This window comes from Euprymna scolopes, chromosome 25 (assembly GCF_053919585.1).
Source record: "Euprymna scolopes isolate OS-2025 chromosome 25, ASM5391958v1, whole genome shotgun sequence".
Lineage (NCBI taxonomy): Eukaryota > Metazoa > Mollusca > Cephalopoda > Sepiida > Sepiolidae > Euprymna > Euprymna scolopes.
In genome coordinates this window covers 30911751-30921666 of record NC_136506.1, presented here as the reverse complement: position 1 = coordinate 30921666, position 9916 = coordinate 30911751, and the positions used below count along the sequence as shown (strand labels likewise).

Below are 9916 nucleotides of genomic sequence, written 5' to 3'. Positions count from 1 at the left end.
ATTGAGAAAACATTTCCAGTTATGCCGTAGCTGGAAATCTTGTGAAGTAGACCCTTATGCCATACCTTGTCGAAGGCCTTTGATATGTCAAGAGCAATTGCCCTAGAAAAGAAGCCTTTGTCAAGAGATTCAGTAATCATGTGGGATATAACCGTCAGCACATCTGTGGTAGATCTTGCAGAGCGGAAACCATATTGTGTGTCACTAAGAAGGTTATTCCTGCTGAGGTGGTTGACTATTTCTCTATTTAATATGGATTCCAGCAACTTACTCATAACACACAGGAGATTTATTGGTCTGTACTGAGAGGGAGATGGCTTATCACCTGAATTCTTAAATACAGGGCAAACTGATGAGGTCTTCCAGGGAGTCGGAAAGCACTTCTCCTTAAGGCAGTGCTTAAATAGTTTCGTAAGTATGGGAGCAAGTTCTGGTTGAAGCTTTTTTAACACTATAATTGGGATGCCATCAGGGCCAGTTGCTTTACTGGAATCTAGGTTCTTGATTAGCAAAAAAAAAAAAAAGAAGAAAGAAAAGATGTAAAAAAAACCAAAGATGTCTAAAGAACCAAGGAAGAAAAATTGAACGATTTTTTTTTCTCATTTAATAAAATATTTGCACCTTTAAGTGTTTTTTAAAAACAGTTTATCTGTTTATTTTAAATTATATATATAAGTTTAAAAATGATACTATGAACAAGCTTACATCATTATTTATCTCAAAACCGTGTTTTAGCTAAGAAAGGTACAATATTTTGAAAAAATGTTTACATCGCAAAGAGAAAATTGCAAAATACTGTGAGAAGCATTGACGCCAGTAAAGAAGAAAAAAATGTTTAAAGTTAACGTGCAAAGAGATGCTATTGATAAAAATGTTAAAGTGTGAAGAGGTGCAGCCGATAAAATAGCATGAAAAAAAAAATTAAAATATGTAAATAATGTTGGAACTATTACAATCAAAGAGTTTATATTCCAATTTTTGGTGCAGTGATCTGCGTGTTTTAACCTCTTTAACATGCAGCCGTAATATTGCAAATTGTCTTTAAGTGTTTCTTCCCTGAGGAGGCAGGTAAATAGGGACAGTATAAAATTTGAATATTTGGTATATCGATTTTTACATTTATGTAGCGATGTACGCGTAGGAGTTCTTTCTCCAACATGAGCGCCGCCATGTTGGATGTGTGTAGCGTTGTGTATAACACGAGATCGGAATATAAAAGAAAACAAGAAAATGATGAAGAAACGGTAAGAGATTGCTGCTATATAAAGGGGTGTATGAAAATCACTGACGTAATTACTGACAGAAGAGTCCACGTTAAAAGTCTCTAAACTTAGTTTCAGGACATTAACACATCTACCATTCGATAAAGAGGTTTTACCGCGAAATATATTACAGAACACACTCACACATATAGAATACTGTTATGACTAAAAAAGTAAGATTTACTATATATTTTTTTATATATATATAACTTCATTTTTGTCCCCCTCAGCACCGGCATATTTCCATTATCCTGCATTATAAGACTCCTCTTTATATATACATACATTTACTTATCAGTTGCGAATTTTGACACTTCTTATTTCATGTAAGCAAATATAACAGACAAAATACTGGTAAATAAATATGATCAGCAGAAACGAAAACAAAGCAGAAGAAATGGGTCATAAAGGAAATTCGACTAATAACGAAGTGCTATTACAAAAGCAATGCTCACATGAAAGGCGTCTTTACACATATTGTTATATAGCCGGTTTATAATCGCTTAGGTGACTTGACGATGCCCGGGAGTGTTAATCTATAGCAATATCTCTATTACTCTGGTTATATCTCCATGTATGTGTGTATGTATGTGATGCTTGTGTGTTTACCCGATAGAAAAGAAAAGTTAGAGAATCATAACCCTTATCCCTGAGTGGCTTCCGGGCCTTGATAAGTGGTCATCACTATGTAAAAAAAAAAAAAAAAAAAAAAATCTGCACAAAATCTAAAAGTGTATTCTCATGTAAAATTTAGCGGGGAAGACAATGGAAGTGTTTACGCATTTCTATGTACACTCATGAGGGATCCATGAAAACATAACTCTTTTAAAAGTTCAAATATAATTAAAATATATCCTATTTTCATGCAATTTAAATCATATATATATATTTTTTAAAAGTTTGTTTTTTAAATATCGTTAATTTCAATGTATACCGTTTTCGTTTAACGGGTCAAGATTGTTATTTTAAAAACCAGTCATTGTTAATTTTGAGTTAAGCTCAATGTATCCATTTAATAGGTGCAGAGCATATATAGTGTAAAATTTTGTTAAAAATTCAAAGACTCACGTTTTCTTTTTTATAACCTTCGTTTATTTCCTAGATTTTTTCCCTTACAGCTGTTTCATTAGTGGGTAGGCAATTTTACGATTTATGTGTCCATAAAAATATCCTGTCCCCACCAACTTCTTCAGATTTTTATCCATTAGATTTTTACAACAAAAGGTATATTTTTAACATGCTGAACATCGTATTTGGGTAAAAAGATTTCCAAAGCCATGCCTCCTCACTTCCTCCATCTTTTGGTGTCTTTATGGACACATAAATCGTAAAATTGCCTACCCACTGTAATGGAAAACATCCAGGAAATAAACGAAGGTTATAAAAAAGAAAACGTGAGTCTTTGAATTTTCAACAAAATTTTACACTATATATATATATATATATATATATATATATATATATACATATAAAAATATTCAAAAGTAGAAACTAATGAACTCAACAAGGTAGTTAGATAGTGCTCGATAAAAATAGCAAAATATTTTATTTATTTATTAAAAGGTAGACAGTTACATTTGGTTGCTACAAACAGCTATCTGTTTCAGTCAAGAGACTTCATCAGGCGACCCTGAACTATCTGACGCTAAAGATAGTTTGTGATAGCGGTGATAAAACAGAGACCAAATGTAACTGTTTGCATTTTAATAATATATATATATATATATATATATATATATATATATATATACAATTTTCTAGGGAAGACAACAATAATGGTCCTGAATCTTAGCCTAATGAAACTAAGGGCAGGGAGGTGAACCTCCTTTAAAACTTCAAATATATCATATTTTGATAAAATTTATATTATTTGTTATAAAATTCTCTGGGGGAAGATAACGGAAGTAGTTCCAAATTTCTATTTTACCTCTATGTGCTAAACACCACTTCTAAAATCCTTCTGAAAACTTTATTTAATGAAATGTATAAGAAACTAATTCACTAAGTTTTCAAACATTTCAGCTTCTTATTCCAGGGCCAAACGGAAGGAGTGGGGTAGCAAAAAACAAAGGAAGTAATATTCAATGGACATGCTCCCTAGTCTCTAAGTGCACTCTTTTAAAACCTCAAAGGGAAGACAATGGAAGTGGCTCTGAATCTCTAACTTAAGGAGATATGAAGGCTAAAATTCCTTTAAAACTTCACGTATATCCTTTTTAGATGAAACAATTATCACATATATAAAATTCTCTAAGAAAGACGATGGAAGCGATTCCAGTTTCTTCATTACTTTCTATGTATAAAATATCTATGTGCCCCCACCTCTAAGCTCACTTAAAATTTCAAATATGTATATTCTATTTTATGAAATACTACTCATATGTATATTTTACTGATTCAGAGGTTTCTAGCATTTTAACCCCTTCTGACTGTATTAAGGTGTGAAATGGGAGCAAGGGGGAGTAAAAACAAAGAAAGTAATATGGTATTATGAATACAATGCAAAAAGTACACAGTAGTGATCCTTATTCAATCCCGAGCAACGTTGGGTTTTTCTGACAGAACATAATCCTGAAGTTATGCCATCGACTATTCAAACTACTTATTCACTTACTGACTAAAACTGTCATGGCGGATCTCCTTTTTTCCAAGAGAAATAACTATTATTATTAAGTTGTACCTAACAGAACTATACTCCAAAATATCTATTCTACTCTGGTTCCAAATTTGCTAAAATTTCCCACGTCATCAATAATATTTTATTTTCTTTGTTTTCATTAACCTGATACTATTCTATTTCTATTACAACTGGTAATATTCTATTTCTATGGTTTTAATGTTGATAAAAAGTTCGAACACATATCATTTACCATTCTTCCCTTGCATTTTTTCTTAACTTATTAAATTTCTTTTTCAGATTCCAGATATTTTTTCTTAGTTTGAATTAAGTAGTTATACAATATAGCGCATATGTTGTGTACCGGGAAAGGTGGACGTGTGAAGTCGAAGGCGAGCAAGCGCTGATTACGGCTATATAAAGTGGCAGGGAGAGAGACTTTTAAAAAGCACATGTTATATGGCAGAGCGTGAAAAGACTTTTGAAATATAATGAAATGCATTATTTTGGAAGAACCATGAATAAATGATTTTCATTAGCACTTAAAAAAAATGCCGAGTCGGATTTTTATTTCTTTCCTTTTTTTATTATTTGTTTCTTTGCAACAAAATATCAGACAACATATCGGTCGGTGAATGTAACAAGACGATTAAAGTGTAACGGCCATGTTACAGTTAGGATCAGAATTTTCCTACAGCTGAAATCCATATTCCCACTTCAACAATTGTTGAAAATTTTAAACTATAAAAATATTAAATCTGTGGATGTTTTTTTTTTTTTTTTACCCTTATCTCTATTTTGTATTATTTCCTTTATTAAGAAAACTGTTCTTATCTTGGGTGCGACTTTCACAACATTTCAGACGTTGTAACCTTCGATTTTCTTCAGGCGCATCTGGTCAAACTTGGGAATTTACATAAAATTTCGTGGAGAGCATTCATTGTCAGCTCAGGCTCAGGGTTATTTGACACGTGATCCTGTCACAGGAATAATATTTATCTATTCCATATGTAAAAAATCATTACTGAAGAAGGTTGGAGGTTACATTGACCGAAATGTGAAAATAACACTTCAGATGCGGACATCAGTCTGAATAACCGGAATAATATGAATTATGAAGTGTTACCTCAAAAATTCAGAAACATATTTCTATTTATATATACTTATGTATTTATATATTTCTATGTATAGAATTAACTCCTTAACTAATTAACTAATCATTATTATTTTTGAACACAGCTACTAGGTGTAAGGGTGAGTAATGTGGGTTATGTTTAGTTTTATACAAAGAAGGCGAACAGATGTGAAATTTTAATAGTAGGTATTAGACATCAATTGACAAATATTCGCTAGATCTCAGTTTCTCTGAAACATTAAACACCAATTAAGCAAGATTCTCTGAATTTTAACTTTTTCTTAAGAATCCTTAAAATTTTAGATATTATTAATTCTAAAATTGTAGACTTTTTTAAATCGAAATCATGAAATAGATTTTGATCAAAATTGGAATAAGGATTTTAATTATCTATATTATATAACTGTCTTTTCATTTAACTTTTTCTCGGAAAATAGTGGGTCAATCTGGTTGAAAGTTTGTATGGATCTTTGTTATGATAAGTTCAGCGAATTAAGCATTATGGTATCCATTCAATGTACATTAGGAATTAATAGGGGTTAGTATTTAATGAAAAAATAAGCACACATTTAATTTATATTCAACCGTCAATTTAGCATAAAGGACTCATTCAAAGTCAATGGGCCATAACTTTTGTCTGGTTTTAATGGGCTAAAATGTCTAGTATCTAGATATTCATCTTCGTAAGAGAACATAAAAGTGGTGAAAAACTCTTCTGTATGCGGTATTCATTTTACCCATCCTGGGACAGGTATTCCTTTTTACCCGTTCTGGGTAAGGTATCCATGTTACCCATCCTGGGACTGGTTTGCTTACAAAAGAATTGAAAATAATTAAACCATTTTTTCTTTTTTTTTTTCTTTTGCACAATATCCAACCCCCCATATATGGGGGCACATCGTTACAAACGCAGACTTTGCTGATTTGCAAATATATTTCTCGGATTAATTTTGATCATATTTAACTCTGCATATAAACAAGCCAACAAAAAAAGCAATCCCTTAATAAGATACTTTAAAGATCGGCGAGAAATATCGATTACAGATCTGTTATTAATAGAGATTTTTAAAATAGCCCAAGTGATAACAAGGTTATAGTAATTAACACATTTGTAGATTTCAGTATCTTATTATAATGGACATTTGGTGTCTGTTTTCAACGAAAACTTTACCAAAGTGATTGTGCCATGCTTGCAAAGGTTTTTTTCTGAAACACTAAGACTGATGATGATAAACATCATCATCATCATCATCATCATCATCATCATTACATTTAATTCAACATCTGTTCTACATGCTGGCATGGCTTTTAGAAATTAACTTCCAGACTAACCTATCTCTGGCTAGGTCTTTTATTATACTTTGTGTCAAATTCATCCTTATCACTGCTTTGATGTTTTTTTTTTTTTTTTACAAGGTGGTCACCACTTATCAAGGCCTGGAAGCCACTCAGGGATAAGGGTTATTGTAAGTACAGTACGTTAGTCTGGATATTTAATAAAGTGTCTACTTAAGGGGGCGTTTCATTAGGAATTTGTTTACGTTGGACTTGAACACATCCAAGTTGTAGTCAGGAGGGAAGCAGGCAGACGGAACAGAGTTCCACAGGCGTGCAGTTCTAAGAAAGAAGCTTTGTTCATGGAATATACGTTTTGATTTAGGCATAGATAAAGAGTGGGGAAAGTTATTGACAGTGGATTCAGCTAGACGGGTGTTTTTCGTAAAAGATTGGCGAGGGGGGACCAGAGATTGGAGTTCAGACGAGCACTTGCCATGGAAATAACGATAAAACAATGATAGGCTTGCAACGTCTCTTCTGTGAGAGAGAGGTTGCAGGGTAGAGAAAAGGGCATCTTCCACTAAGCCACGAAGTCTATTTTGTATTCTATCAAGGCAGGATAGGCTGTTTTAACAGCTCCTGCCCAGATATGGCAGCAGTATTCTTGGACGTACTTGGCTTTTATATAGTTATAGAATTGCATCGGTAGTGAGATATCTTCTGGAGCGGTAGAAGGATCCCACCATCTTTCCAGCGACCTTGGTAACAGATTTGATGTACGTGTTCCATTTCAGATCAGGAGTGAAGGTCAATCCCAGAAGCTTATCAAAACATGGAGCTTCTCCTAGACGAGAGCCATCCATTTCAATTAATTCCAGATGGGGATCAGAGCGTTGATGATGTAAAGATAGGAGTTTGGTTTTAGATGCATTAAAGGTAACCAGCTACGTCTTCCCCCACTGAACCACGCGCTCGAGATCAGAGGAGAGATAATCAGAGAGAGCTTTGTCATTTACAGCCTTTGATGTGTTGCCGCAGATGGTCATGTCATCAGCATAGATGTCAACAAATGATTTAAGTATGTGTTTAGGGAGATCATTGATGTAGATCAGGAAGAGAGTTAGGTCCAGGATGGACCCTTGAGGGACTCCAGCATTAATACTGCAGGCCTCTGATTTTTGTCCATCAACCACTACTCTTATAAGCCTATCAGAGAGAAATGATTTAATGATAGAGAGAATATTTCCAGTTATACCGTAGCTGAAGATCTTGTGAAGTAGGCCTTTATGCCATACCTTGTCGAAGGCCTTTGATATGTCAAGAGCAATTGCTCTGGAAAGGAAGCCTTTGTCAAGAGATTCACTGATCCTATGAGATATAACCATTAGCATATCTGCGGGAGATCTTGCAGAACGGAAACCATATTGCGTGTCACTAAGAAGGTTATTTCTGCTGAGGTGGTTGACTATTTCTCTATTTAATATGGATTCCAGCAACTTATAACACACAGAAGACTTATACTTATAACCTGAGTTCTTAAATACAGGGCATACTGATGAGGTTTTCCAGGGTGTTGGAAAGCACTTCTCCTTAAGGCAACGTTTAAACAGTTTCGTAAGTATGGGAGCAAGTTCTGGTTGAAGCTTTTTTAACACTATAATTGGGATGCCGTCAGGGCCAGTAGCTTTACTGGAATCAAGGTTCTTGATTAGCTTGGCGACCTCATGCACAGATATTTGTATGTTACCTAGCTTGTTCTGTGTTATAGGAGGAAATATGGGGAGTTGATGGCCTTGGTCGCATAAGGTAGAATTAGCTGCAAAGTTCTTGGCAAATAGTTTGGCCTTGTCTGAAGCTGACGAGATGACCTCAGGTCCGTTGATAATGGTTAGGATAGAACGCATATTTCTGTTCAGGATCCTATTTGTTATTTGCCAAAACTGGTGGAAACCAAGCTGCTGATCAGCTACTTTGGATTTAACAGACTGGGCATATAACTCTCTTGCATTTTTTATAACTCTTTTTCAGTGGTTGCTGGCGTTCCTGAAAGCAGCTTTAGTCTCAGTGCATCTATTACGTTGGTAGCTATGGAAAAAGTGATTTCTGTGCGCGATGGCAGCAGCACATTCTGGGAAGAACCATGGTTGGCTGGTAGGTTTTTGTTTGAATTTTTTCGATGGTATGAATCGGTCTATGCCTACAATTAACTATTCGGTCAGGTCTGATACTATAGAGGACACATCCTTTTTAAACATGGAATGCAGAGGTAGATCAGATATAAATGTACGGAAGCTATCCCAGTAAGCCATGGAGTATCGGTATACAGTACGGTGGAGGGGTACATCTGGGGACTTATTACATTTCATTTTTATCTTAACTGATACAACGGAGTGGTCGGAGGATCCTAGAGGAGAAAGAAAGGAACATGAACATAGCTCAGGGGAAGTTGAGAGAAAAAGGTCTAGGAGGCTTGCATATTGACCTGTAGTATCGGGCACATGGGTTGACTAGCGAATAATCTGAGTGAGGTCATCAGCAATGGCAAAATCATGACAGAACCTCCCCTCATCGTCCGTCTTATTTGAGTGGATCAGCCATTCCACGTTATGGACATTGAAGTCACCACAGATGTGGATGTTAGCCGAGGGATGTGCAGACAGGATGTGGTCTATTTTCTTAGATATGCCCTTAAAGATAGTAACTCTGCTGTTGTGGGGCCGATAGAGGGCAAATATAAATGCAGTGGTGTAAGCAAGTGCAACCCGGAAGCACATATAAGGTAAATTAGGATCTTCTCTAGAGATATCCTTGCCACATGGAAAGCCATCTTTAATGTAGGCACATATTCCATGCCCATGGCGATCTTGGGGGTCAGATTTAGATGTTAAGTTAGAGTATCCATTAATTATGAACTCATCTAGGAAAGTGGTCGGACCTATTCCAGTTTCGCTTAGAAAGAATATGTCCGGTGTTGTCTCCTGTAATTGGGTTTCAACCTCTGGAAGGTTGGAACGTAGACCCCTGATGTTGGAGAAGGAGACATGGTCGTAGGGGTCTACGTTGGAAGATGGGGTTCTAGGTTTATTCAAGCTTTTTTCTGGAAATGTTTCATGTTGAGGTTTTGGGATTTGTGGAACAGGTCGGCATACTTGGTTAGAGTAGTAAAGAGAGGGATAGTAAGAGAGAAAAAGACAGGAAACTTTTTTTCCTTGTCCTTCTTTGCCAACTCATCCTCCCACCACAACATTCGTACATTTAATACCCAAGATGCAACTCTTTAGCTATATAAGAGCCAAGTGCATCTTAGGATGGAGTACTTTTACCACATCTGGGCAAGAACTGCTCGGATCACCCTATTCTGCCTTGATAGAGTTCAAAACCAACTTCGTAATCTGGATGATTCCCTCTTCTCCTCTCTGCACCCTGTTTTCCACATAAGAGACATTGCGAACCTGTCTCTGCTCTGTCATTTTCATGGCAAATGCTCAGTTGAACTACAATCTATGGCGTCCCCTCACCAATCTTTCACAAAAAAAAACAATTATCTAACCAAAATCACTATCAATAATTTCCCCCACTCTCTATCGGTGCCTAAATCTAAATGTGGATTTCAGGACCAAAGCT

At 35.4% G+C, this 9916-nt stretch overlaps 1 protein-coding gene and 1 long non-coding RNA gene across 11 annotated transcripts in view; one reads left to right on the top strand and one right to left on the bottom strand.

Moving 5' to 3' along the window:
• The window catches only part of LOC145247130 (uncharacterized), a 25061-nt gene extending 16562 nt beyond the window's left edge, over positions 1-8499 (top strand). Inside the window, exon 2 of the long non-coding RNA XR_013863211.1 lies at positions 8321-8499. This is a non-coding gene — a long non-coding RNA (uncharacterized LOC145247130). The remainder of the gene's footprint in view (positions 1-8320) is intronic.
• The window catches only part of LOC145247311 (sodium-driven chloride bicarbonate exchanger-like), a 492947-nt gene that overhangs the window by 118932 nt on the left and 364099 nt on the right, over positions 1-9916 (bottom strand). The window lies entirely within an intron of this gene.